This window comes from Dermacentor variabilis, chromosome 4, assembly GCF_050947875.1.
Source record: "Dermacentor variabilis isolate Ectoservices chromosome 4, ASM5094787v1, whole genome shotgun sequence".
NCBI classification, from domain to species: domain Eukaryota; kingdom Metazoa; phylum Arthropoda; class Arachnida; order Ixodida; family Ixodidae; genus Dermacentor; species Dermacentor variabilis.
Window position 1 is genome coordinate 136,172,934 of NC_134571.1, and position 24,898 is coordinate 136,197,831.

At 44.5% G+C, this 24,898-nt stretch overlaps 1 long non-coding RNA gene and 1 pseudogene across 1 annotated transcript in view; one reads left to right on the forward strand and one right to left on the reverse strand.

The window, feature by feature from the left end:
- The window catches only part of LOC142579822 (uncharacterized), an 83,174-nt gene that overhangs the window by 10,444 nt on the left and 47,832 nt on the right, over nt 1–24,898 (reverse strand). The window lies entirely within an intron of this gene.
- Nucleotides 13,689–23,506, forward strand: LOC142577659 (uncharacterized; annotated as a pseudogene).

Consider the following 24,898-nt stretch of genomic DNA (forward strand, 5'->3'; position numbering starts at 1 on the left):
CACTTTATATTCTAAGACACGACAAAAAAAAAGTATTTGTGTGGCTTTTCCCCATATGCTTCAATAAAGCGAGCAACACTGAATAGACCTTTGGCGACTACTGTCTAAAGCTTCTTACACACCATGGGACATGTCCGCAACTCCCATTCTGAAACCGTTGGAAGTGCCTCCTGCTTCCTGGCTTCACTTGCCTGTTTAGAGGGTTATTATAAATCATTGCTAAGTAGCCTGTGGGCTTAGATTTACAGAAAAGATGAATGGGCTTTCCAGTTGCTCTTGTTTAACCTGTTGAGAAATTTTGCGGCAAAATACGTGTCCCCAATTTAGGGGTTTTGCATTTTTTAGAGGTGTGCAAATGCTCGAAACTTTCTAATAACGAATTGAATAGTGTCTTATTCAATTTGGTCTTCGTCTAGAATAGTCACTATTTGTAACTGCGAATTTTTTTTAATCCTTTTTGAATGTTTCAAGACTCCAATGAAACAATATTTTAGCAAAAGTCTGGGTAAATTTTCACTCCCAAGGACATAGTATAGACATAAAACACGGAAAATCGTGTAGTAGAGCAGGCTGCGTCACTTAGGTAGCTGTACCTTAAGAGACTGTACAGCAATCATTCCCGCTTACTGAAGAGTCTTCTGCATGTGAGGAAACTACTTGTTTGGTGCTCTATTTGTGCTTTTAATAGCAGCTCTTCACAGCATAGTATGCATGACAAAAACTTGCTAACTTTAAGAATACTAGGATGTGAACATCATTTTATATTGTGATATCAGCTTTTCATTATGCAAAAGCTTTCTGATATTCGATTCACTTCTGGCATTATTCTATTTGTATTCGGTCTCAAGAATCGCTATTCACACATCCATAATATTTTTATTGCAAATTTATGTTCGGAGTGACCTTTCGAGAAAATATGGGTAAGTAATTTTTTAAGTGCCAATAAAGAGACAAAACTTTTGGTATGTGCAGTTTTACACCTGGCTTATTCTATGCAGAATAAGGTAGCATAATCTTTTTATGTAATTACACCTACAGAACTTGTTTTATAGTGGACTAAATGAAATGGCAATACTTCTAAACTACTGCAATCACAACCACCAAAGAGCTAAGAGAAAAATCTATTTTGGAGAAACCCAAGGGACGACAGTAGAATGAGAATTTTTTCTAGAAGTCCTAGAAGGCCGCAGCACCTCCAGTGTGACGCTGGGCAACATTTTGTTCTGAAAAGGTGTATTGTTTTTTTTTCAAATGTTCTGCCATCACCACAGATGTATGGCAGTGAACCTCAAAAGGCTAAAGAAGTCAGTCCAATCACGCATGACTCTTAGAAGACTGAGCGTTGCTTCATATTTGTCACATTCTGCATTTGTCAGGGTAACCAGCTTGGTGCACAACTACAGAGAATCCTCATATAACAGTCATTGAAACAGAAAACACTTCGCTATTAGCAGTATTTTCCTTAAAGTAGAGAAATCTTAGAAAGCCATTGTAAGGCGAGAAGTACACTCCAGTTGCATGTGAACTCGTAAAATGTAATTTTAAATGAAGCCGCACTCAATTCTAATGACATGACACTATTGCATTTGGAGCATGGAGAAGCACAATGAAGTGCTGCCCATTTTAATATGAAAGTTAAAAGAAATAAAAAGAAAAGGAAAAGAAAAATAATTTTAGTTGATAGTAATCACCCCTAAGGTTTCCTCATGAACGACAAGAAGTCTCTAAGCAAGCAAATTTCACGTCTTTGACATCAAGGATATTAATAAAGTTATTTTGCTACAGTGTGTTGTTCGTCTTTGCTCTTTTCTGCATTTGACACAAAGTGGAGCCCTGTGCCACAGTGAATAAATTTCAGTGGTTGTACCAAAGTTGTACCCGAAAAAAGTTGGAATAACGAAAAAAAAAACACAGTCGCGGACTGATTTTTCGCACTCCAAAAATTCGGACACGCTCGATTATTCAGTCTGCTTCGCGGCACCGCCCCATTCTCCCCATAGACCATAATGTATAACAACTGCTGAAAGTTCGGACACCTTGCAACCTCTCGTCAGATTTTTTGGACACTCCTTGAGCCAACTCGATCGAGAGCACCATGCACCAATTCTGACCGGTGCATGGTTCGACTTGCTGAATGCCATTTTTGTTTTGAACTGAGCCTCCTTGCTGCCCCACGAAGTGGCGCTACTGCAAATCCCCGCTCATCATCGTTTTTGCCTGGTTCAATAGAGTGGCTCCAGCAGTTCTGGTCCCAGCTTAGTAAGCCATGCCAAAACAATCCAGCAGCTAATTTGTAGGCTACATTTTTTGTTTGTGCGACTGGTGTCGGCGTGATGGCGTGATGGCGTGGTGGTGTTTGCTTTGCGTGCTGTATCGAGGCTGCGGTGATCCAACGCAGCATACGGAAACATTGCGTCAAGTGTCTAATGGCGCCGACAGTGCCCGCGCAGACTGCGCTGGGGAATGCCGGCAAGCGGGTGCCGAGAGGCCTAGGATTTGTCACTTTCTAATGTGCTCTCTACTGACGCCGAAAATTTTCTGCCGAGACCTGCGCAGTGGTTGCATTGCGATTCCGAACACCGTCTCATTTGACAATTTCACAGGTGCCAACACTGCTGTACTGACATGCACAGAACTTGACAATGGTGAGATCATTCGTCAGGTTTCTGCTGCTCCGCTGGACGACTCCGAGTCGAAAGATGACGCACCATGTGCTACGCTGCCATCGCATACGGAGCGTGTACATGCAGTGACTGTGCTTTCAGCCGCCTATAGTGACCGTACAACCCTCTCCAAGATTCAGACTTATCTGATTGCGCGTAAATGGAACAGCCTGCAACGGCGCATTCACGATTTCTTCAAGCCTACTGCCGAGCCCAAATAAGTGCGTGGAAATAAAGGATTTCTTTCTTTTTTTTCTTACTCTGCTTTTTCGGACACCTGTTTATTCAGACATTTCCGCAGTCCCCGTGAGGTCCGAATAAACGGTCGGCGACTGTACATAAATCAATTTTATTATAATGCAGGCGTACTGTATACCACACACACTCGTGCATGTGGAACTTGGTTTTTAAAACTTCTCGCTTTTTGTTGTTTTTGCAAGCTTCACGTGTCGTAAATTTCCTGGTACCAACATGCATTATGTAAAGAACACCCTGGCCTCGCTTCTCGCGTGAGATCTAAAGCCTCCGAAGAGCCCAAGTTGGACACCTCATGCCAAAATACAAGTGCTGTGCTTTTGTAACTCTCGACATATTTATGTTCATTTATGTTTGTTGCATTAGTCTCCTGAAGAGCCCAATTCGAATTTCCCAAACGAGCATACAAATGTTGTGCCTTTGTAAGCCTTGACATTGTTATTTCAATTTTATTTTATGTTGGTCTACTGAAAAACCCACGCTGGGTGGCTCAAACCAGCATAAATGTGTTCTGCTTTGTGACACTTTACTACATGCTGATGTCAATTTTTTATATAGTTTCTTTACTATTTCATATTTAAGTTTCTTTAGTCATTTCATGTCAAACCACACAGTTTTGTTGTGGGCTGTTCCATCATGGCACACCATTTGAAGTTTGCTTGATATGCCAAAGTAGGTACAACGAGAAATTTTTAAAAAAATTTGATTTCTTACATACACCTGGGTCATTCCACAACAAATCAACCAGTGTTTTTTTTACCATCACAGATATAGTTTGTAAAGCAACTTATACGAAAAAGAAAACTAAGAACCGGAAACTATCTCTTGACAAGACCACCTCGTCGCTGCAGTACACACGACTCCAAGCTGCTGCACCCCTCACGCCCCATGCAGCCAGAGCGCCTGTTCCAAGACGCAATAAATGTCGGGCCTAGTGAACCGCTTGCCCTCGACAGCAGCGCTACACATCCTCCCAGCACAGTCTAAACACAACAGAGAGTTTTAGAATTGGCGGCCCAAGCGGCTTGGGGACCCAAGAAAATTGTGGGCCGCCAGTGCGCATGCACAGAAATGTAATGCAAAAGGATAGACAGTTGGGCGAGTTGGTACGGTAACATGATTTTGGCTTCTAGCGCAAAGTGAAACAGGGACACAGAAAGGAGCAGACAGGACAGGCGCTATTCTCTCAACTAAATTTTTATTAAAACGAAGAACATATATATAGGTGATTGCAAAAACCGTAGCATAAGAACATGACAAGGTAAAAAGCATCAGTTAAACATATCAGGGGGTATGGAAGTCAAAGAAAAAAAAAATATATATATATATTACTTCAGATTAGTACACGTATTGCGGAGGTACTGAAATTCGCAATCTAACAGAGACAACGAAGCATGACTGACGCAAGTGTCTCCTAATCTTTTTATGTGGAATGCCTTGATAATTTCCCGCGCTCGTCCTGTCTGCTCCTTTCTGTGTCCCTGTTTCACTTTGCGCTAGAAGCCAAAATCATGCACAGAACCCAAGCCAGTCCTGGGTTCTTGCGTTCGCGTTAACCCAAGACCCAAAAATCAAAAACTAGCATGGGCCCCCAAGCTATCTTGGGCCGCCCTCGCAGGTGACGAGATATTGCGAGATAGCCAGGAGCGCCGAACGAGCCGCAGCCATCCATAGCCGTTGTCTCTCACGTGCCAAGCATGACTGCTCTGAGAACTTCTCGCAGTTTACTGCAGACGATCTCTGCATATTGCGAGAAGTACTCGGAACGAATCCCTTTCAAGACGTCAGGCTGTGGCCGCAGGTTGCGAAAAATCTTGTAGAGGCAACAAGCAAGACGTTTTCGCTGCGGTCAATACGCAACCACTGCGAGTTGCTTATGGCACAGTTTTTGCACAAGGATACTGCAAATCTGAAAAAGTAAGTACATATTTACTGCGCAACTTCTTCCGCTTGCAGTAGGCGCAGGTTAGCTGTGTGCTTTGCTTGCCCTTTGGTCTATTCGATTCAGCTTGGGTTCTCTGCACTTTCTGCACTCATCCAGGGTGCGCTGCACCTAAACCCTCGATTCCCTGAGGTGCAGAGGCGCCCCCTGCATTCTCGTCCTTGATTGCGCAGGGTGCGAGGTTAGGTGTCGCCGCGGTGCAGTGCACTTTTGAACCTGGCTGGGAAGAGGTGCAGCCGGGCAAATCTACCGCCATAGCAGACGGGTTGGAGTAGACAACGGCAAGTAATGTCTGTGCTGGTTGAAATTGATGGCAGCCCGACAGAGCTGTTCCCAATTTATGACGAGTTTGGCGTGATTGCCTTCGACGGAGACGCCGAGCTTTACACTACAGCAGGTAAGTTTGCCATTGTAGTCCGTAAGCATAATAGCATGGTTTGTATACGTGCGAAGTGGCGACATTTCTTCCCCTATTTTTGCAGATGGAAGAAGGGTGTGGGTGATTTGCACACCGGGTGGTTTTGCCACCGATTCCGAGCACATAGAGCGGTCGGGAGCCGCAACTTCGCGTTGCGGAGACGCCACGCCGCGGACCACCGAAGCTGCTGCGGTGGACGTGTCAGCCATGCCGACTCGGCAACCCGACGGTGAGGAAGCTTTGTGGAGCGGCAGAAGAACAAAATTCCTTATAGAAAGTTACAAGGAACACTTCGGCCGCATCGGGCAAAAGGGGAGACTAAGGTGAGGCTTGGCATTCGATGCGTTTGTATTTGGATTGCATTTTGTATCGTTCTGCACGCAGGACCAAAAAGCAGCTGATGCTGTTCTTAACGGACTCCCTCAATGAAGAATTCGGGTGCTGCCTCGCTGTCGTTCAAGTTACCAATAAATGGAAATCCCTTGAGAGAGCTTATAAGAGAGTGCGGACAAACAATAATAAATCCGGCAGCGTGGCTGCCGCGTGCAGTTTTGAGGGGTAAGTGTTCGCAGTGCTTTTATATTATTCGCGGTCTCTTATGCCAGTGCATAGTTAAACTAAGACGTACCTGAAGTCTTATTCACAGCGTGTACATGAAATTAGTAACAAAACTGGTTGTTTCTAGACCAGATTTATTTAGCAAATTCCTGAAATACTTTATGCTAAATAAATCAAAAATTACTGAGCATGCAATGTTAACAAGTGTCAGCTTCAGAGAATAGCTTATTCTTGTAGTGCATCCTTTTCCATCATTCAATTTATAGGAAATTGTACCACTGTCGTATGAAGTTATGCTTTCCGCAAGCCATGTGTGCAATTTGGCTAAGTGATTTGTTCGACGCCAATGTTTCTCACTCCTGCCTGGTCCCTGTTGGCAATGGGATATGCATAAGAGCATACAAATCAATTAAAGAGCAGAAACTTCCTTTCTCTGTTTTGCTACAATGTTCCAAGTTTTGCCTGTGCAAATGCACCAGCTTTGCTGGTGTACTAAAATTCTGGTGCTACTTGCATTTAATTTTTTAGGCACCTGCAGGACTTCATGGAAAAACAACATCACACGAGTCCTGTTGTTACTTACGCACAGGGACGTAGAATGGTGCCCGTCGACAGGGAGAGATGAGCATGATCGTATAAAGATGGCAACTCTTATGTTTTGTGTTGCATCCTGCATGCTGTCTGCATGGACTTGGTGTTCTGTCAGACTCGGGAACAGCAGCTAGTACTGACCTATTTGTACTTGCAATCCTAAAGCTAGTTTTTCATGCCATGTGGCTTTAGGATGCACTGCCAGGCATGCCTACACCGCAGTTGACTAAATGGCACAAATAATAAACATTTCTAACTTAAAATAAAATGGATATGGTCAATACTGATGCCTGGTGTGCAACATATGAGGGCCGTTTTTTTTTTTTTTTCAACCTCCGATCGCTCCGTGCAGGCGCTACGCGGGCAGCAGAAAGCGGACATGCGCTGTAGGCAACTGCGCAGCTCTCGCACTACACACTCCGCCATTGTTGACATTCAGGCGTCAGTCGGCATTGTGCTACAGCCACGTAAACATGGCTGCCATTATTGTTGCTCCCGCCAAGTGTCAACGAGTTGACAGAATGGTTAAAGAAAACCACAGATGCACCATTACTGCTTTATCTACGGAATTTCCAGAAGTTTCAAGGTCTGTTTTGTACTCTATTGTTACTGAACGGTTACGCTACAAAAAACTTTGTGCACGTTGAGTCCCAAAAATGTTGACGGACGGCCACAAAACTCGACGAATGGCGTCAGCTTTGGAGTTCCTTGAGCGTTATCAGGATGAAGGAGACAACCTTTTGAAAGCAATCGTGACTGGTGATGAAACCTGGATTCAATACGACACACCGGAAACAAAACGACAATCACAACAATGGATGCATTCAAATTCACCAAACAAACCAAAGAAATTCAAAAAAACCTTCAACAACAGAAAGACCATGGCTACTGTGTTTTGGGATCAACAAGGTGTGTTGCCTGTGGAGTTTATGGAGCCCGGAACCACAATCACTGCAGCTGTTTATTGTGAAACTTTACGACGTTTGCGTAGAGCCATTCAGAACAAACGAAGAGGAAAGCTGACCGCTGGACTTGTTCTGATCCATGACAATGCCCGTCCACACACTGCTGGAGCAACTCAACGGCTTCTCGAACAATTTGGATGGGACATTTTCTATCATCCACCATACAGTCCAGACTTAGCACCCTGTGACTTTCATCTTTTTCCTGGACTGAAGACGTGGCTTGGTGGGAAGCGCTTTCAAACCAATGGCGGCCTTCAAACCAACGTCCAGGACTACTTGAATTCATTGGCGGCAACTTTTTTTGAAGAGGGTATTGCAAAGCTTGTCCACAGATATGACAAATGCCTCAATCTCTTCGGTGATTACGTCGAAAAGTAACCGTAACTGTACTAATCTTTTGGTAATAAAATTATTGTTTTAGATGAACTTGTCTTTTATTTATAGCCTATCGGAGGTTGAAAAAAAAAAACGGCCCTTATACATGATGATATAGTCCACTTTATCTGTGCTTACGGGCTGTTTATTTTAGAAAGAGCCTCAATTTCCACACTGAACATTCACTGACTGCCATCTTTTCAGGTATCACTTTCTTGGCCCATTGACTAACACTGCCTGCATGTTATGCCAATGAAGGCACAGGACACGGGTCTCATTGAGATACTTTAGTCCGTTGATTGTTGAGGTTTTTGTTGTGCGTTGTACACATTGCATTTTTCATCATAGCAATCTTGAGCAATATGCTAGGCATGTCGCCAGGCAAGCCTCTCTAAAGAAGTGTAAATTTCTACTAATTAACAATACTTTTGCTGCAGGGAACTGCAGGCCCCAGAAGCGGTGAACAGCCGAACTGCCCATGTGGAGCTGCATGAACCAAAGAAGGACCCACTCTTATTGCAGCTCCTGCAAAAACTAGACGAGATCGAAAAAAATAGGGCAAGTCGGCACAAAGAGAAGATGGCCCTGCTGGAGCGCTTTGTGAGCACCTATGAAGCAAAAAAATGAACAGCTTGTCTTCATCAAATCATGTTTTCTGGCATTTATTCAACCAAGACACGAAACAGAAGGTACGAGACTGGGAACAGTGCAAAGCATTCAAAACAAAATTATAGTGGTCAGAACAAGTCAGAAAGCAAAGTGCATTTCTGAGGAAAGTGGAGGCTGCAGCTGTAAACATTCAGCGCTGTGTTTCCGCAATATTATTGCGTCTAAGCTCGCACATCTGCTTAACAGCTGCAATACTGGTGATTGCACCATCGTTTGCATTTTTTATGTTACTCTCCATGGGGGGGAGGGGGGGGGCCTCGCAGTCACTTAATAAGTCCATGCTACTGCTACACAGATTATGTAGTACACATGCACCAAGTACAATAAGACAACACTGGTCAACTGAATCTGTGTCTGCAAGATACAGTCTCCTGAAACGCTGTTTCAGAATGCCGAATGCGTGCTCAATTGCCACACGTTGTTGGCTGTGAACCTTATTGAAATTCCACTTGTAACGCTCAAACGTCGCCCTATGGTCCCTATATGGAGGCATCGGCCATGGGAGAAGCGGATATGCTGCGTCGCCCGGCAAGTAGTCGTTAGCGCACTTGGTCCCGGCTACACCGTAGATGGGGCTTTCTTTCAGCACGCGCACGTCGTGTGCGCAGCAAGGATATCCAACGAAAATGTCTATGAAACGGCTGCTTGAATCACAGATTCCTTGCAGAACGATTGAAGGGAATTTTTTCCTGTTATAGTAGGATGAAGGGGACTCTTTCTGGTGAGGAATTTCAATGTGACAGCCGTCAACACACCCAACAAGGTCCTTTGCCGTTGCTTCTAGAAAGAAAGCGTACTTTGATATTCGCCTGCTCCTCATCGCTAGGCCAAGCAATCACTTCTTTACTAATACTGAATAAGAAGTCCAGAAACCTTTTAAGGCACAGAGACACTGATGACTCTGACACATCGAAGGTATCAGCAATTCTGTACATGCTGTTCTGAGTACCTAAATAAGACAAAGCAATTAGGCACGTTTTCTCCGCGGGTATTTGCGGGCGATCTCCCCGAGGGCTTGGAAAAAAAACAGATGCCTTGAAGCGCTCCGCAAGGGTCTGAAATGTGCCTCTGGAGAGCCGAAAAAGGCGCTTGAATTCATGATCAAAATACCTGGCCACAACTTCCTCGTAATATCCAGGAATGCGGTTGCGATCGTTGCGGACCAGTTCAGCACTGACTCGGCACAACACTGCATCGAGTTCCTCGTCTTCGCTCTCAGATTCTGAGTTCCATAACAACGTGCAGGTCATCCATTTCATTGTCCAAGTCAGCAGGTTTGTGGACGCACAAGATAAATAAAACGGCTTCTTTGGACATGCACACCGTCGTTGTGGTCGTCTCACCAGCTTATTACCCATGTTTTTGTAGACGCAGCAGACGACAGGCCTGCACCTACAATTCGATTGACATTTTAGCGGTGGCGCTGCAGACAGGTTCCAACTTGTGACCTCGCACAAGGTGCCGAGAACTTCTGCACCGTGTATCGGCACCACTTGCACCTTTTCGTTTCCGGTGCCGTGCACCTTTTCTGAATCGAACAAACCTCTTATGTAATCTTTATTTGCCTTCGGTATGCTGCCTCCGTAATCTTGCGAGTGTAATGCAAATCTGCTTCCCCTTCCACGTGTAGCTACCTGCAGCGAGGGAACTTGTATATGCTGGTGCCCACCTCTGAACAGCTGTAATCACGACCCTATGGACACTAAACGAGCCAGTGTCGAACGGGTAACTCTTTAAAGGATTAGAAACCAGTAAGGTATCAGCTTTTGCCAGCGCAGCAAAGGGAAACCGCCTGTGAGACGAATTCGACATTAATCGCTGCCACCCGCGTACGCCATATAAATGAGCGGTAGTCAACGCGCCGGCGTAAACAAACAATGGAAGTGAAACACAAGGCCGATGGCGTCAGAAAAATATTTATTGCCTCCCTGCAGGGTACTACCAAGGGTCAGAAAAAGAATTGAAAAATTGGCATGTATTTGAAACATCCAGATAGTGCCGTAAATAATGGCATCGACCATTTGAGACTTGTTCGCGGTGCCATATATTACGTCAGCGATTCCCAAAGGGTTAACAAAATAGTGAAACAAGTCTAAATAAAGTATGTGACGTACAGAAAACGTAGGAAGCTAATTATCTGGTATTACAGGTCGGGAACCGAGGAACAGTATGCTGAAAAAGAGCAGCTTCTCACAGAAATTTTAGCTCTCGCAAAGGAATTTGGGTATGCCATCAGAGGAGCCACCTTGAAAAAGGTAGCTGCTCGAATGCAGCCTGACATACAACCAGCGACTCCAACTGACAGCAGAGCTGCAAATTTTGGGCGATTGGTTGCAGCCTAAACAAGGGATACAGCAGCAGCAGCTCATTATGCCCAAGTGGAAAATGCAGAAGAGGACGGTACTGCATGTTTTTCAATCAAATAATGAAGATGGAACAAGAAGTGTGATACTGTAATATGCTTGTATTTTATCGCATGTTGTAGCATTTTGTTAAGCAGCAACATGTATCCTGCAAATTATCAGTTTGTATATATTTGTATATAATAAACGTTTGTTTAGCTACTGCATCCAGTAGGATTTACCTTAACTGATTCAAAGGTTATGGAGTTATGACTAGATGAATAATAAACCAATGTGAAATGTTAATCATACTTTCACTCTCCTTGCAGGCATGGAAGATTTTCAGCCCACGGAGGCATCACAAATTCTGAATAGCATATACAATGACAATTATGTAGATGTGATGCCTCCAAGTACACAAAGTGTAATAATATACACTAACCCGAGCAGCCCACAAGGAGACGCCACCTCTCCACTACCCCAAGACAGCCAGCCGCAACATCCAGTCTTGAGCCTCCCAAATGGCACAGAGTCACCTGGACCACAGTCCAATCATCCCGACACGAGTAGTTTGGCACAAGGAGGAAGGAGGAACACAGTTCCACCATCCAACGCCCAGCCCAGCAATCGTATGCACGCCAGGAGCAGCACCCAGCAAAGGAAAAGAGGCAGGCGACTAACAATTTTCTCCTCTATGTGGAACATTCTGCACTGAATATCTGTGCTGCCTTATGCAAATCTGATCAGTGTTTGCCTTTTTCCCTAATAATTTAATGCCTCACAGGTCACCTTTATGATGTTATTCAGAAAAATTTTATGCTGCAGCAAGCAGTCATTTGGTCATGTGTTTATAATTAGCCCATACACATTTTGCAAAGTAGTCCATGAGTGCACTTATAACTCACAGTTCCGCTTTTCTGACTCCATGCAGGATATTGGGCTCCACAATAATGTGAAGGTAAACTTTTAATGTCGAAGGGTGAACATTAAAGGGAACTTGATTACTTACGTTAACACACTTTAGGGTGTCTTATACTTTTTATGAGCTGTTCGAAGAGTCATATGTAACAATTGTGTGCTTTCAATTACAGCTGCCAATTCTCCTTCTGAAGCCAACCTTGCATTTTTTGAGTGAAGGCTGTAGTTTGAACAGTCAACTAGAGAGAGAGATGGCACACTAGAAGAGCGGCGCCTGGAGCTTGAAGAAAAGAAACTGTTACACGAGCAGGCGAAACTACAGCAACATATTGCTGAATGGAAAGCCCAAGTGGAAGATCGCGCTGAAGAAAGGAGGCTTCAAAGAGAAGAACGTACTGCAGTACACAAGGAACGCGAAGCAGAGAGAAATATGTTTATGGCACAACAAAACACTCTGCTTGATGTTTTAAAGGAAGTGTTGGCTAATAAAGGAAATTAAATGTTTTGGTTATTCACAGAAAAGATGTGTATTTGTGAACATTATACATTTGGAAAGCTTTCTGCTCCAGCAACTTAATCGCATTTTGGTTACACTACAGCTTCAAACTGTGTAGTCCACATGAGCCAAAGTTCATTTATTGCTTCAATAGGACAAATAAACAATATTCATACTAGCTTTTTCTTCTCTCTCACTTGTTACGTAACACAAGGTATTCTTTCAGAAAAGGAGGACAAAGGTGAAAGAACATTGCCACTTGGTTGCCATAAAGGCAAGTGTGGCAGTTTGTTAAAATCGTCGCTACTTTGTACATTTGTGGCACATTCTGGAGGAAGACTTTCTGATTTTTTTTGTAGTCCAAGAAGGCACACAGACTGATCGTCTTGCCAAATCCCCATTCTACTGACTGCCTTACAGTGCTCATGGCAGTATTGAATTCTTGCTGCTGTTCATTGAGACGTGCACCAGCATATGGCCACATGAGCAGAGGGCAGAGGGGGTATATATAGTGAATGTATTGCCCTGCATCAACTGGAGAAGCTTTTCATACAGCCCACTTTCCCGAAGTATTCCTGCAAAAGAAAAGCAACTAGTAATGAACATAATGAGCCACAGAATGTTGCACCTTGCTGTTTCAAAGCGACGGTTAGATTTAGGAGCAGTGTATTTGCTAGTAATGTGTTCTTACTGAGGCACTGCCTCAATATGAAAGTCGAATAATTATTTATGAAGTCGCGTGTCAAAAACAGTTATGCTTAAAATGTGCTTCGCAGAAATTACACTCAATACATGTGTGTAATTATCTTTCTGGGCGATCATACCGCAAGTGTGTGAACAATGCGGCTGGGAACAAAGAAATGAGGGGCCTTTCATTTACCTGCATCATGCCTGTGGCCTAAATATGGGCCAGCAAGGTCGCAGACGATGCCGTTGGCACACATAACGGCCTGATATTTGACAATGTGCTCCCACTTGTGCCCGGAGAAGTACAGTTGCTGGTTGTACGTTGCTCGGCAGATCGGTCGGGGAGTTCCATTGATGAAACCCCAGCAATTAGTCAAAGGCACACCTCAATCATGCACAGCCTGCAATTCAGAATGTAGATTATTGTTGCAGCAGTATTTATTGCAATATTGCTCTACTAAAAAGATTTCAACAACTAGGTCAACAGGCGCATCCCACTTGCTTGTACTGGAAAATGCATAGCAAGAAAGTACACACACACCATAGGTGACTTTCCTATCTCGTATGGCATATGTATCAGAGGAAACGAGGTAAAACGCCGTCTCTACACTTCCATTCTAACGGCAGTCTATCAAAAGCTTTCATAGCAAACTAAACAAAAAGCTAAGGTTAGAAACATTATTTTTACAGATATCCTGCGATGGCTACAGTCGCTAACCTAATCGCAATAACGTACGTGTTTTAACCTTAATGCAACAGCGTGTACGTACCTGGCAAAACAGAGCGATGTTGGCGAGGTTCAGCCAACGATGATTTGTCAAGTACAGGAGGTGACCGCAGGTCGTCTCAATGTGGCCAAAGACGGAGGCAACTATGCTGGACATCATGGAGGTATGTCGTCCGAAAACGTCTTCTAAATCGCACCACCTATTAGGATATGTGAGTCGCCGGAGGGCAATCAGGAGAGCATCTTTACCAGATACTCGTACTCCCTGAATGCTCTCAATCATATCAGGAATTAAGAGAGCAGGTGACAATTCATCAATATTTGCCTTCTCAAAACGGAACATTCTCCAAAAGACGTCGTCTTCAATACTTCCGACGTCGAGCCATCCTTTGCGAGACGTATACTGCCGCTGGCCATGTCGTCGGTAAGTCGCTTCTGGCAACGGTAGAAAGAGGTCTTCGATGTCAGCCGAACTCAAATCAGCGTACAGCAGATGGTCGCAGAGCAAACTTGCTGTACGTCGACTGATTTCTGCCATTTCATGCAGGTGAACTCGCAGATTCGCAGTGCCTCACAAGAAAACACCAACTAAGTGCACTTGGCTTCGATTGGCTTTGCTTGGCTTATAACTGCACACCTAATTCATAATACTAACCGGTACTAACACAGTGATTACATTTCTTACATTTTATTGTTCGCTCTTCTTGCTCAAAAATGCATTCTGTTCATTTTCCCTTGTAAGAAACGGGGTTAATTTTTTTTTGCTTTCAAGCACCTATCTATTTTCTACACCACGGCATCCCGAGCGCTCAACCCAACACTGTCTGCATTCGACCCAATCCTCAAACTCTGCTGCTCCTCTAAACCCAAGAGCAACCGACGCAACGTGGCTTGGGTACAGTGAACTAGAATATTTTCCAGTGAAGCGAGCGGAGGGGGCAGCGCCTTACTACGCGCGTCACTGAGAGTGTCTCCTGAAGCAGCGGCGCTGTTTTCGACCACTCTTGAAGGTGGCCGGCGGCGGCGGGTCAGAGCACGCCCGACGGCGCTTCAGTTGTGCACTGGCTTTTCATTCAGTGTGGTTGCGTTGCACGAGTGTTTTGATGTGAATGTAGTAACTTCTTGCAAGAATGAGTGCAAAGCAACGGCGCAACCACTGCTACGCCCCAGGGTGCAGCACAGGATATGCAAGAACAAAAAATGCGCGAAAGTTGTCGCTATTCAAGGTGCCTGCTGATCCTGAGCGCATATCCACGTGGGAGAGGAACCTACATAGAGGCGATAAGCCGCTAATTACAGACTGCGCGGTATGTGAGCTACATTTTGAGCCACGCTTCATTCTTAGGGATTATGTGCACCGCATAAATGACGAGCAAGTTCGAATTGCACGTGGGACGCCTACGCTTTCCGCAGATGCAGTCCCCACAATTTTACCCAATCTGCCAGCTTACTTGAGCAAGCTCGCCACTCCCGAGAGGAATGAGAGAAAAAGGAGCAGTGATGACGATGTCACACCGCGAAAAAAGGCACGAAGGCAGGTTACAGAGGTGATCGAAGATGAACCTGTCGAACCTGTGGCCAGCAACGAAGTATGCGCGGCCGCGACTGTCGCTGCGGTGAGGAGAATGAAATTCCTAGGGAAGCGATGGAAGCAGCATGAACTTCAAGCCGCAGATGGAGTATGATTAACATTATGTGCTCTCGACTCGCTGTCAGTTGAAGTGACCGTGGAAAAGGCCGTGTTCTTCATTGCAGACAGTGCCGGTGCCTTGCATGCAAAGACGTTCCTGGTGGGCAAGCAGGTAGCTGGAGCACCAGTGGCAACAATGCAAGATGCTGTAACCACAATGCAAGAAGCGCATGATTTTCATATCTGCAAAGGTGCAGCGTCAAGGGATGAAAACTCCCTGATGACCAGCCTAACAGCAAGCTTGCAAAGTCAAATTGAGTACAAATCAAGAACAGCATATAGTACTCGCTGCCAAGGCAAGGCAACCAAACATGGTACTTCATGCGTCAGTTGCAAGTACTTAAGGAAAGCACTTTTTAAGCAGCAGTCACGCCTGAAAAGGCGTCAAGGAACGAACAGCCAAAATACTGGTTCGCGATGCCGCAGTCCCATTGCCAAGAAGCTTCAAGCGTGTTCCCGAAAAAACAAACGGCTTTTATTAAAGCTAGACAAGCTCGCAGTGGATCTTCAGGAAATGAAAACTAAGTGCGCTGCAACAGCTGAGGAAATACTTTCTCGAAAGATAAGCTCCTTATCACCAAAGCAGCAGCTGGCTATAAGGCAGTGCTTCGAAGCATCCAAGAGAAAAAGCCCACGGGGCATGAAGTACGATAAGGAATGGATGCTTGAATGCATATTGCTTAAAATGAGGAGCCCTAAACTGTACTGGTATGTGAGGAGGCAGAACATCTTGACACTCCCAAGTGATACAACGCTGCATAAATACACTGCCAAGTACAGAAGCGGCTACGGATTTAATGAAAAAATGCTCAATGTGTTGAAAAAAACAGGTGCGAAAATAGAAGGCTTTGTTGGCCTTGGCCCATATACGCCTGAAAAAGAAAAAAACATTGCCATGCAATCATGGTCTTGTTGTGATGTTTGTGCCACTCATTGGCAGCTGGACTCAAGTTCTTGGCGTTTTCGGGAGTGACGGGAACGTGAAAGGTGACCTGCTGGTCAAAATTGTAATCGAGTCCATAGTTCTTGCAGAAAGGGCTGGCCTCTTAGTGGACTACGTCACATGTGACGGAACCAAAAAATGTGGCGTATGTTTAATATTCGAGCTTCCTTGAAAGAAGCGGTCTGCAAGAAACTGCATCCTGTTGACAGCAGCCGTTTCTTATATTTTTTTTTTAAGATTTCCCACATCTTGTCAAAAATATTCGAAACAGGCTTCTTGTCACAACTTTTGACACCCCCGATGAAACGGTTTCAATGCAATTTGTTCGAAAAGCTTTCGAACTAGACAGAAATGCTGTAACAATGAAAGCAATGCCTGACATAACTACCGTGCACATCAGCCCCAACAATTTCGAAAAGATGCGGGCAAGTTATGCCTTCCAAGTGTTCGGGCATGGACCTTTGCGAGCCTTTTTCCTTGACCGCACTCAGCTGGAGCAGAGCTGCGGTAAACTTGAAGCTACAGAAAAGTTTTTCATAAGAATGAAGTCCTTGATTGCTGTGATGACTGGCAGGTATACAGCTGAAGCCCTCAGGCCTGCTTCTGATGGTGTGAAGTTAATAAAGGAAACCCTAGGTTTCCTGGACACCTGGGAGAGCCACGCTGATAAAAATATTTCTGAGCAAATCTACCTTAGAGTCCTTAGAGGCCTTAGAGTCACACTAACAAGTACTCTTGAGCTCCTTCAGTACTTGCACGACCAAGTTGGCTACAGCTACCTGTTGACATCACGACTGAGCCAGGACAAAGTGGAGAACTTCTTTGGATTGGTAAGGCTTTCATCTGGCTGCAACTCCCATCCAACACCACAACAATTTCTTATCACTGTTCACTGCCTCTCTTATTACAACTTGGCACACAGCGTTGCAGGTGGAAATGCAGAGAGCGACATATTAAGTTCTCTTCTTGATGCGGGGGACAAAGCGGAAACTGCAAAGCAGCAACTGATGGAGAAAGTGAAGGTTTCATCCGAAAAAGAGGGACCGTTGGCTTCATGTGGCAGTGCAGCTATGCAACATGACTATAACATCCAAAGTGACTCAAGGTTGATCTATCACATCTCTGGGTACGTGGCGAAAAAGTGCGCGCTACCGACCAAATGTCCTGCATGTATCGATTGCCTCTTATTGCCAGCAGAGCAAGGGCACCGCATGCATGCTGCAGAATTTGTTAAGCATATTGACGAAGGAGGCTTACTCTACCCCTCGGCTGAACTGTTCCGTTTCGTCACCAGGCTGGAGGACATTTTTACTAATTGCTTTAGTGCACGCAAAGTTCATTATGATAGTGTCATGGACATCTTACACATGATCCATTGTGCTGCTGCTTTAAATGTGGGATGCAATGCACATGCTGAGAGTATCACTCCTCGCATAGTGAGTTTTTATGTTACTACACGGCTTCATTTTTTTATCAAAGGACTGAACAAGTCAAACATGCTGTCGGAGTCAAAGGCAGCGCAGCACCTCAAGCTAAGCAGATTGAATTAGCTATATTTGTACACTGTTTGCTTCGTGCACTGGAACTTTCAAGTTGATTTCAATGAAAATTACAAACACCTGCATTAAAACCGTATAAAGCAGTTTTTCAACTGTTTTTTGCGTCAATCATTTTTATGGTGTATACTATATGTGTTGACTGAAGTGCATTCTCGTATCAGCATGGAATAATTAGTTTTACACACCTAATATTCTGTGAATTTGTGTCTTGGTTGATAATGAAAACGGTATATTATATATATATATATATATATATATATTAATCGTGTATATCCCGTGAGAAATGGTCCCAAGAATAACTGTTACTTTGCGAAATTTAGTGCCTCGCAATATGTTGGAACTGCGACAGTTTGTAATACTCAGCTAAAAAAAATGTTTACAGTGCGCTCAATAGCCTTCGTCTGTTATTGCTTGCTATGGCAGGATCGACATTGTACGCTCAATTTAGTAAACATCCGCGCATGCTAAATATCTTCAAATATTAAAGATAAATAGCAGGCGCGAAACAAAACTACATTAAACGCGCAGCTACATAACGAAGCACGTTTTCCAGTCTCGTGTGCTGGCATCGCACACTGCGGAGTCGAGCCGAGCGTTCAAGAGTGGTCGATCGCAGCGCTGCTGCTGCAGGGGACACGGCGTGCGTCAGGCTGAGAGGCGCGGTCGCACCACTGGAAAATATTCTAGTTCACTGTAGCTTGGGGGCCCAGAGCATTGGGCCCCCAATTCTAAAGCTCTCTAATAACCTGTAATTAAACATTTGGGTGTCAGCAACCTATGAAATAAAGGTTACAAGGGGTTAGTTTTCATGTTTGTGGAGTCATTTTTGTGGAGTCTAAACGTTGTGGAGTAATTTTTGTGTGTGTGTGTTTTCATTTTTGTGGAGTCTAAACGTTACAACATGCAAAATGCAAGCAATCTATAGGTTACGATCACAAATTGCGCAATGCAACCTTTGCGCAGTAACCTATGAGCAACGTAGTATGGTATGTTTCTACAAGCCAGGAACTGCGCATTTGGAGCACACGCTTGTTGCTTGAAGCGTGGGAATATATTTATCTCAGTGGCAGCGCGGGTGTGGTTGGCTGCAAGACAGCTTCTAATATACCACAAACTCTGAAAATTTATCTATCGCGTCGGTACAGTACTGTCGTTGTGAATTACAATCATAGCAGACATGCACAATTCCTGTCCTCTTCCAGTCTCTTTCTCCTCGAATCTTCGTCTTTCTCTCTCACTTTCTGGCCTTTCCTATCTTCTTCTCTCTTCTGTTTACTTCCTTTCTCCTTGGCGGCAAGGGTTCACCTTGTGTGGCTATCCTACCTTGGGTACACCATATTTGGTTATAGTGATGGCGTACGACTGGCGTCGGGCAGGCTTGTATACAAGCTCTGCCACGTCCCCTCGTTGGGCTCTGTGGCGGGCGGTCGGCGCTGTTGCCGAACATGCACATTTTCCTATGGCAGCGCAAGCCTCTGTAGTCTATGATCGGCGTCTGAAAAGATGCCACACCGAAGTACAGTTCCAATTCTCTTTTCGGAGCAACGCTCCATCATTTCCCAAGTTCTACGTGCTGCTCAGCGAAAACAACGTACCAGTAAGAAAGCTCTCGCTATTCCTAGTGGCCAAGTGTCTAAAAGAAAAAATTGGACCTACATACAAAGCCTCAAAAATGTCTAGCGGGGACCTCCTCCTAGAACTAAATGACAAGGATCAAGCGCAAAAGCTCTCGGAACTTACCAGTATTGGCAACACGACAGTAACAATTTCACCACACAGGACACTAAATACAAGCAGGGACGTGATATCAGAGGAAGATTTTATTGGCTTGAGCAATGAAGAACTGCTGGAAGGTTTCCAGGAACAAAATGTTACCAAAGTCCAAAGAATTACCATCCGCAGGAATGACCAAGAGATCCCAACCAAACATGTTATACTGACCTTCGGAACAAGCGTAATGCCTACTTCACTCAATGCAGGTTACATTAAAGTCAATGTGAGACCATATATACCGAACCCCAGACGATGTTTCAAGTGCCAAAGCTTTGGACATGCTTCACATGTATGCCGAGGACAAACAACTTGTGCTAAATGCAGCTCCAATGAACACCAATCTGAGAATTGCACCTCTTCCCCACATTGTGTTAACTGCAAGGGAGATCATTCAGCTTATTCGCGGTCCTGCCCTTGCTGGAAAAAAGAAAAAGAAGTCATTGCTCTAATTGTCAAAGAAAAAATCTCGTTCTTTGAAGCCAGAAAGCGACTGTCGTACCTTTCGCGACGTAGCCCACGTACAGTGGTCCTGTAGTGACACCTCCCGCCCCCGTGGTGGAAGCAGCCAGTGCTGTTCCATCACCTTTGAAGGCCCTGTAGACACCAGTCTCGCAGGGCCTTAAGACCAAATGAACCCCAAGGCCCAAGACACGTGTTTCGGCGCCAAACTCTCGGTCCTCCAGCGCCTCAGAGAGAGCGATGGAGGTCGACACAAAAACCCCGGTGTCATTGACACCGAAGGACAAACGCTCTCTCGAGCGCCGTAATAGGGACAAAAATCCCAATAACCACCCAAAATAAGAAAGCGATAACCTAAAGGTTATCGCTCATTTGTATTAACTTTTTAAAATCCGTGTCACCTGACACCTCACCTCTTAATTTTTCCGTAGTGCCATTTCTTATCTTTCAATTTTAAGATGGCTTTTATTATCCATTGGAATTGTAGAGGTCTATTACACAACTTGGGTGACATCAAAGACATGCTAATAAACTTCTCTCCTGTGGCCCTGTGTTTACAGGAAACAAACCTAGGCGAAAAACACAATAATATCTTAAAAGGTTTCACTGTTGTACGGCGCGACCGTACTCAGGCGAACCAGCTGTCACGTGGTGTAGCCATTGTTCTGCCAGGTGGTATAGCAGCCAGAGAAGTTCCCATTAACACTCGCATAAAAGCCGTTGCTGTCACCATTTTAGCTCAAAAACCATCACCATTTGTTCAGTGTACATTCCGCCGCATTCACATTTTACCGTAAGAGATCTAGAGTTAATTTTAAACCAGCTACCTGAACACAAGGAAGGAAGCTGTGACATGCAATGCAATTATAGTATTTTGCGGTTCAATATGCTAAAGCACAGCTTGATTGTTTCGTACCTAAGTGATTTTTAAAACGAGCTCCATGCGCTATTTTGAGCCTCCTCTCACTGCAGCACCAAATGATTTACTTCGCGAATAAACATCAAATCACAATTCTTTCAAATCACACGTAATTTCGCGGCGTGCTGCAATAGAGCTTTTGTGCCCCATGCCCCATATATAGGCAAAATGCACGAAAAACGGTCGCAGTTAATGTTCAAAATGCAGATAGACGGAGAACGACAGCACAAGAGAGCACAGCACAGTGGTCGTAACCGGATCTACACGCTGCCAAGTGCACAACTTGACGCACTATTTTGTGACATTGCTCCTGCACTTCCAATATATCAGTCGAGGTAGGGAGCCGAAAACAAGATGAGAACAGTAGGTATAGGCAAGGAACGAGTATCTATATAGAGGGCTTCTCAAAATATCCGACGACAGCTGTTCCAATATGCACGAGATGTGCATGCACAAACATACGCCGGTGCTTCACTCTAGTAAAAAACACAAAAAGTTGAGCACCGCGACTGTGAGCAACGTTACTAGATACTATTTTCAGTTGTCAAACTCTGCCATGGCACCTAGCCCCTTTCTGTTGCGCCCGCGGGGCGCGACAAGTGCTGTCGGATCCAGGCAGGCGGTGCAAACAGACAGAGACGCCAAGGCGTGCAGCTGCGTGCCACATTTTTTGCTTGTGTTAATTATTTGTGCACCAGGAAAATGCCGCTTGCCTTGTGAGCAAACATGCCTCGGTGTTTTGTAACTGGCTGCAGGAGTGGCTGCAACTCAGCGTGACCTTTGAACAAGAGGAGACATTTTTTTTTTTCAGTCCGCTGTAAACTCACTTCCGCTTTCGCGAATGAAGCGCATCTTCCAAGGCTCAAAATAGAACTTTCCAGCTCTTGTGTGGAGTGTGACTTGCACTTCCAGCTAGAAAACATTGTTAAAGGTTTCGTCCACAACATAAATGGTGAAGTGGTCACCATACCACGTGATAAGAGGGCGCTAAAGGAAGATGCTGTACAATGTCTTTCCGAATTGCCCGAAATAGTCATCAAAGTGCCCAAAAAAGCACAAGATACCCACTGTGAGGCCAGCTCTTGAAGTTACGCACTGCAAGAAACAAAATGGAGGTGAAAATTAAAACGCGGCACCTAATGATTTTGGCCATGGTGAATGAGTGTGTTCCACAGACGATGCGGTTATCATCGAAAGCCCTGCATTGCTCTTCAACAAGCTTCTGACCATCACTAGGCTGGTTGACGGAAGCAGTTGGTGGTACAGTTGTGCTGTTCAAGCTTGTACTGGAATATGCTATTTCTCGCATTGAAAAAGGCATAACAATATCAAGCGAGCTCAAGCTAACTGCTAGTGCGAACGGCCTACTTGTACCGTCAACCATTTCTGCTACAAATGCGTCTGTCCAAATGACTTCACTTGATGACTTGAAATCTCTACATTGACCAAATGAAACCGTGCAAAGGTACCCCTGCCAAGCTGCATCCAGAAATCGAGTTTTCAACGGTTGCCACGAAAGATCGCGAGATGTAGAGACGGAAGACATGTACTGCCATACATTCCATGCCCAGACATTCTAGGCATGTACCTGCCCAGAATGTAAGACGCTGAGTAAACTCTTCATGGGCCGTATGAAAAAGAGCCAGCAGCGAAAACAAAGGCAAAGAAGCATCGGTTCGAAACCATTGCATCGCAAAGAAATTCAGGCAACACTTAGAAGAGAAAACTGAAGCATAAGCTTGCTGTTGTCATGAACTCCCTTCGCAACATCACTGAAGCGAAGACAGACAGTGCACTCCACATTCTCCCATCAAAGCAGCAGCTCTTGTTCAATGATGTTCAAGGCCGAAAAAGGGAGGCGGTACGACAATGAGTGGCTGCCTTTTGCTACAGATATCATGCCCAAAAGCATTCATCCTAATTTATGACATGGAACTGTTGCCGCTTCTCTCCGAAGCACGCAGGCTCGGCTTTAATGAAATTGCCTTGAGGAGTATTAGCTACAGTTCCACAACAAGGATCAGCGTAACCGGAATGGTGTTACTGCTTCATGAAATCAAAATGAAACGGGCTGTTTCAGTTAAAGCTTCCTGTAAAATGGACGGTTTTGTTGACTATGGTGACATGACAGCTGCAAACACAGATCAACTCGCAGATCCTGCACTAGTCCTCATGTTTGTGTCGCTCTTCAAGGACAGCTGATAGCAAGCTTCACAACGAGGAGCAGCGCTTGGAAGGATCCTTTTGAAGCTTGTACTGAGTGCCATCCTTGAGTTGATCAAGAACAATGCCTCAGTGCTTGCTGTAATCAGTGACGGGGCTGGCAACAATAAGTCAATGTGGAATCATATTGGGCTGTCTGGAAAGTAACATTCTACACGTCACTACATTAAGAACCTTTGGGATCTTTTCCAGAAGACATACTTTGTATGTGATGTTCTCCATATTATGAAGTGCATCAGGAAATCTACAGAAACATGACTATAGAATGGTAAGAACACCACAGTCATTGCCTCGAGTTTTAACACAGCCGCGTTGACATGTGGCTGGTACATATAGTCGTCAAGTATTTCGCCGGTGCATTCTATGCTTCCAGGCTTTGTAGGGATGGCGGCTTGTCATTATGCCATCAAGATCTTCGGCGTGTTCATCGCTGGCAGAGGATTACTTTCATTTGTTTGCAGCATTAGGGTGATGCTCTTTAATGGGGGGTATTGGCAAATGTACTTGTTTATCTTTATCAGGCGACCACGTTACATCACCAACTTGGTTTTCTTTCAGGCCGGTCATCATCAAATCAACTATAAACATTACACTGCCCTTTATGAAGCAGAAAAGGATAAACATGTGTGAGATGTTCCAAAGCTGACAAGTGCCCATGTTGCCCCTGACAATCTTCGTAAGCAGAGCGTCAAACTAGCTACACAAGTCTTTATCGGTTAGAACATACTTTTTTTATATAAATGGGTCAGCAAATATCATTTCTTAATTTCACAAGACTAACTGAGATGTTCTTTCTTGACAGCTCTTTAGCCGTGGAACGGCCATTGGTATTAGAGGGTACTGAGAAGCCAAGGCAGCAGGCATGGAAGGCTCGGAAGGCACAGAGGCTTTTACCATGATGCTGAATGACTTGTTTGATGCACTGAACACAAAGCTGCCAGCCAGGGGAATCAGGTGCCACTCAAAGTAAATACAGGTAATACGTCATATGGGTGGCTTGTTGGGCAAGTTATTACATTATTGTGTCATACAATGCCAGCAAACAGCAATGAAACAATAAAAACTACAAGTAACAAAGAGAAAGTGATAGCTAGGGCACCCTCCCTAGCTACCACTTTGTTTTTACTCGTGGTTTCTCATGTTTTATTACCGCTTACAGGCATTCTACGATGAAATGATGCACCAGACCACATCCTTCGAACTTCGTGCATATTTCCCGAGGGCTAGAAACTTGTTACACTAATAATTTCAGGCGATCAAAGATTTTTTTGAACTTCTAAACTTGACACAACAGAGTGCAATTCAAAAGAACCTGAAGCTTTTTGAATCACGACAAAGAACGGAGTCACTGCGAGTTACTCTGATGTCGACTTTAGACATTGTCGATGATCTGCTGTGTCAGGGCATGCTCAATGTTGAGAGCGAAGTTAAATCAAGATCCACTGTAGGTAAGGCACACTATTCACATTTGTTGTGACTATTCACATTGTACTATTTGCTAGAAATTCACTCACTTATGTTTTTTCAGCAACACTTTAGACTAGTGCATTCATTCGGTGGAGATGAGTCCCATCCAATTACAATCAACTTCATGCAGATGATGATGACTGCATTTTATTGGCACAAGGGCATCTAAGGCCAAAGAGCACCAGGACATACATTTTTATTCTTGATAACCTCCCAGTGATTGTATTTGACAAAATTTCAAGCCTCCTGAATTCCCGCT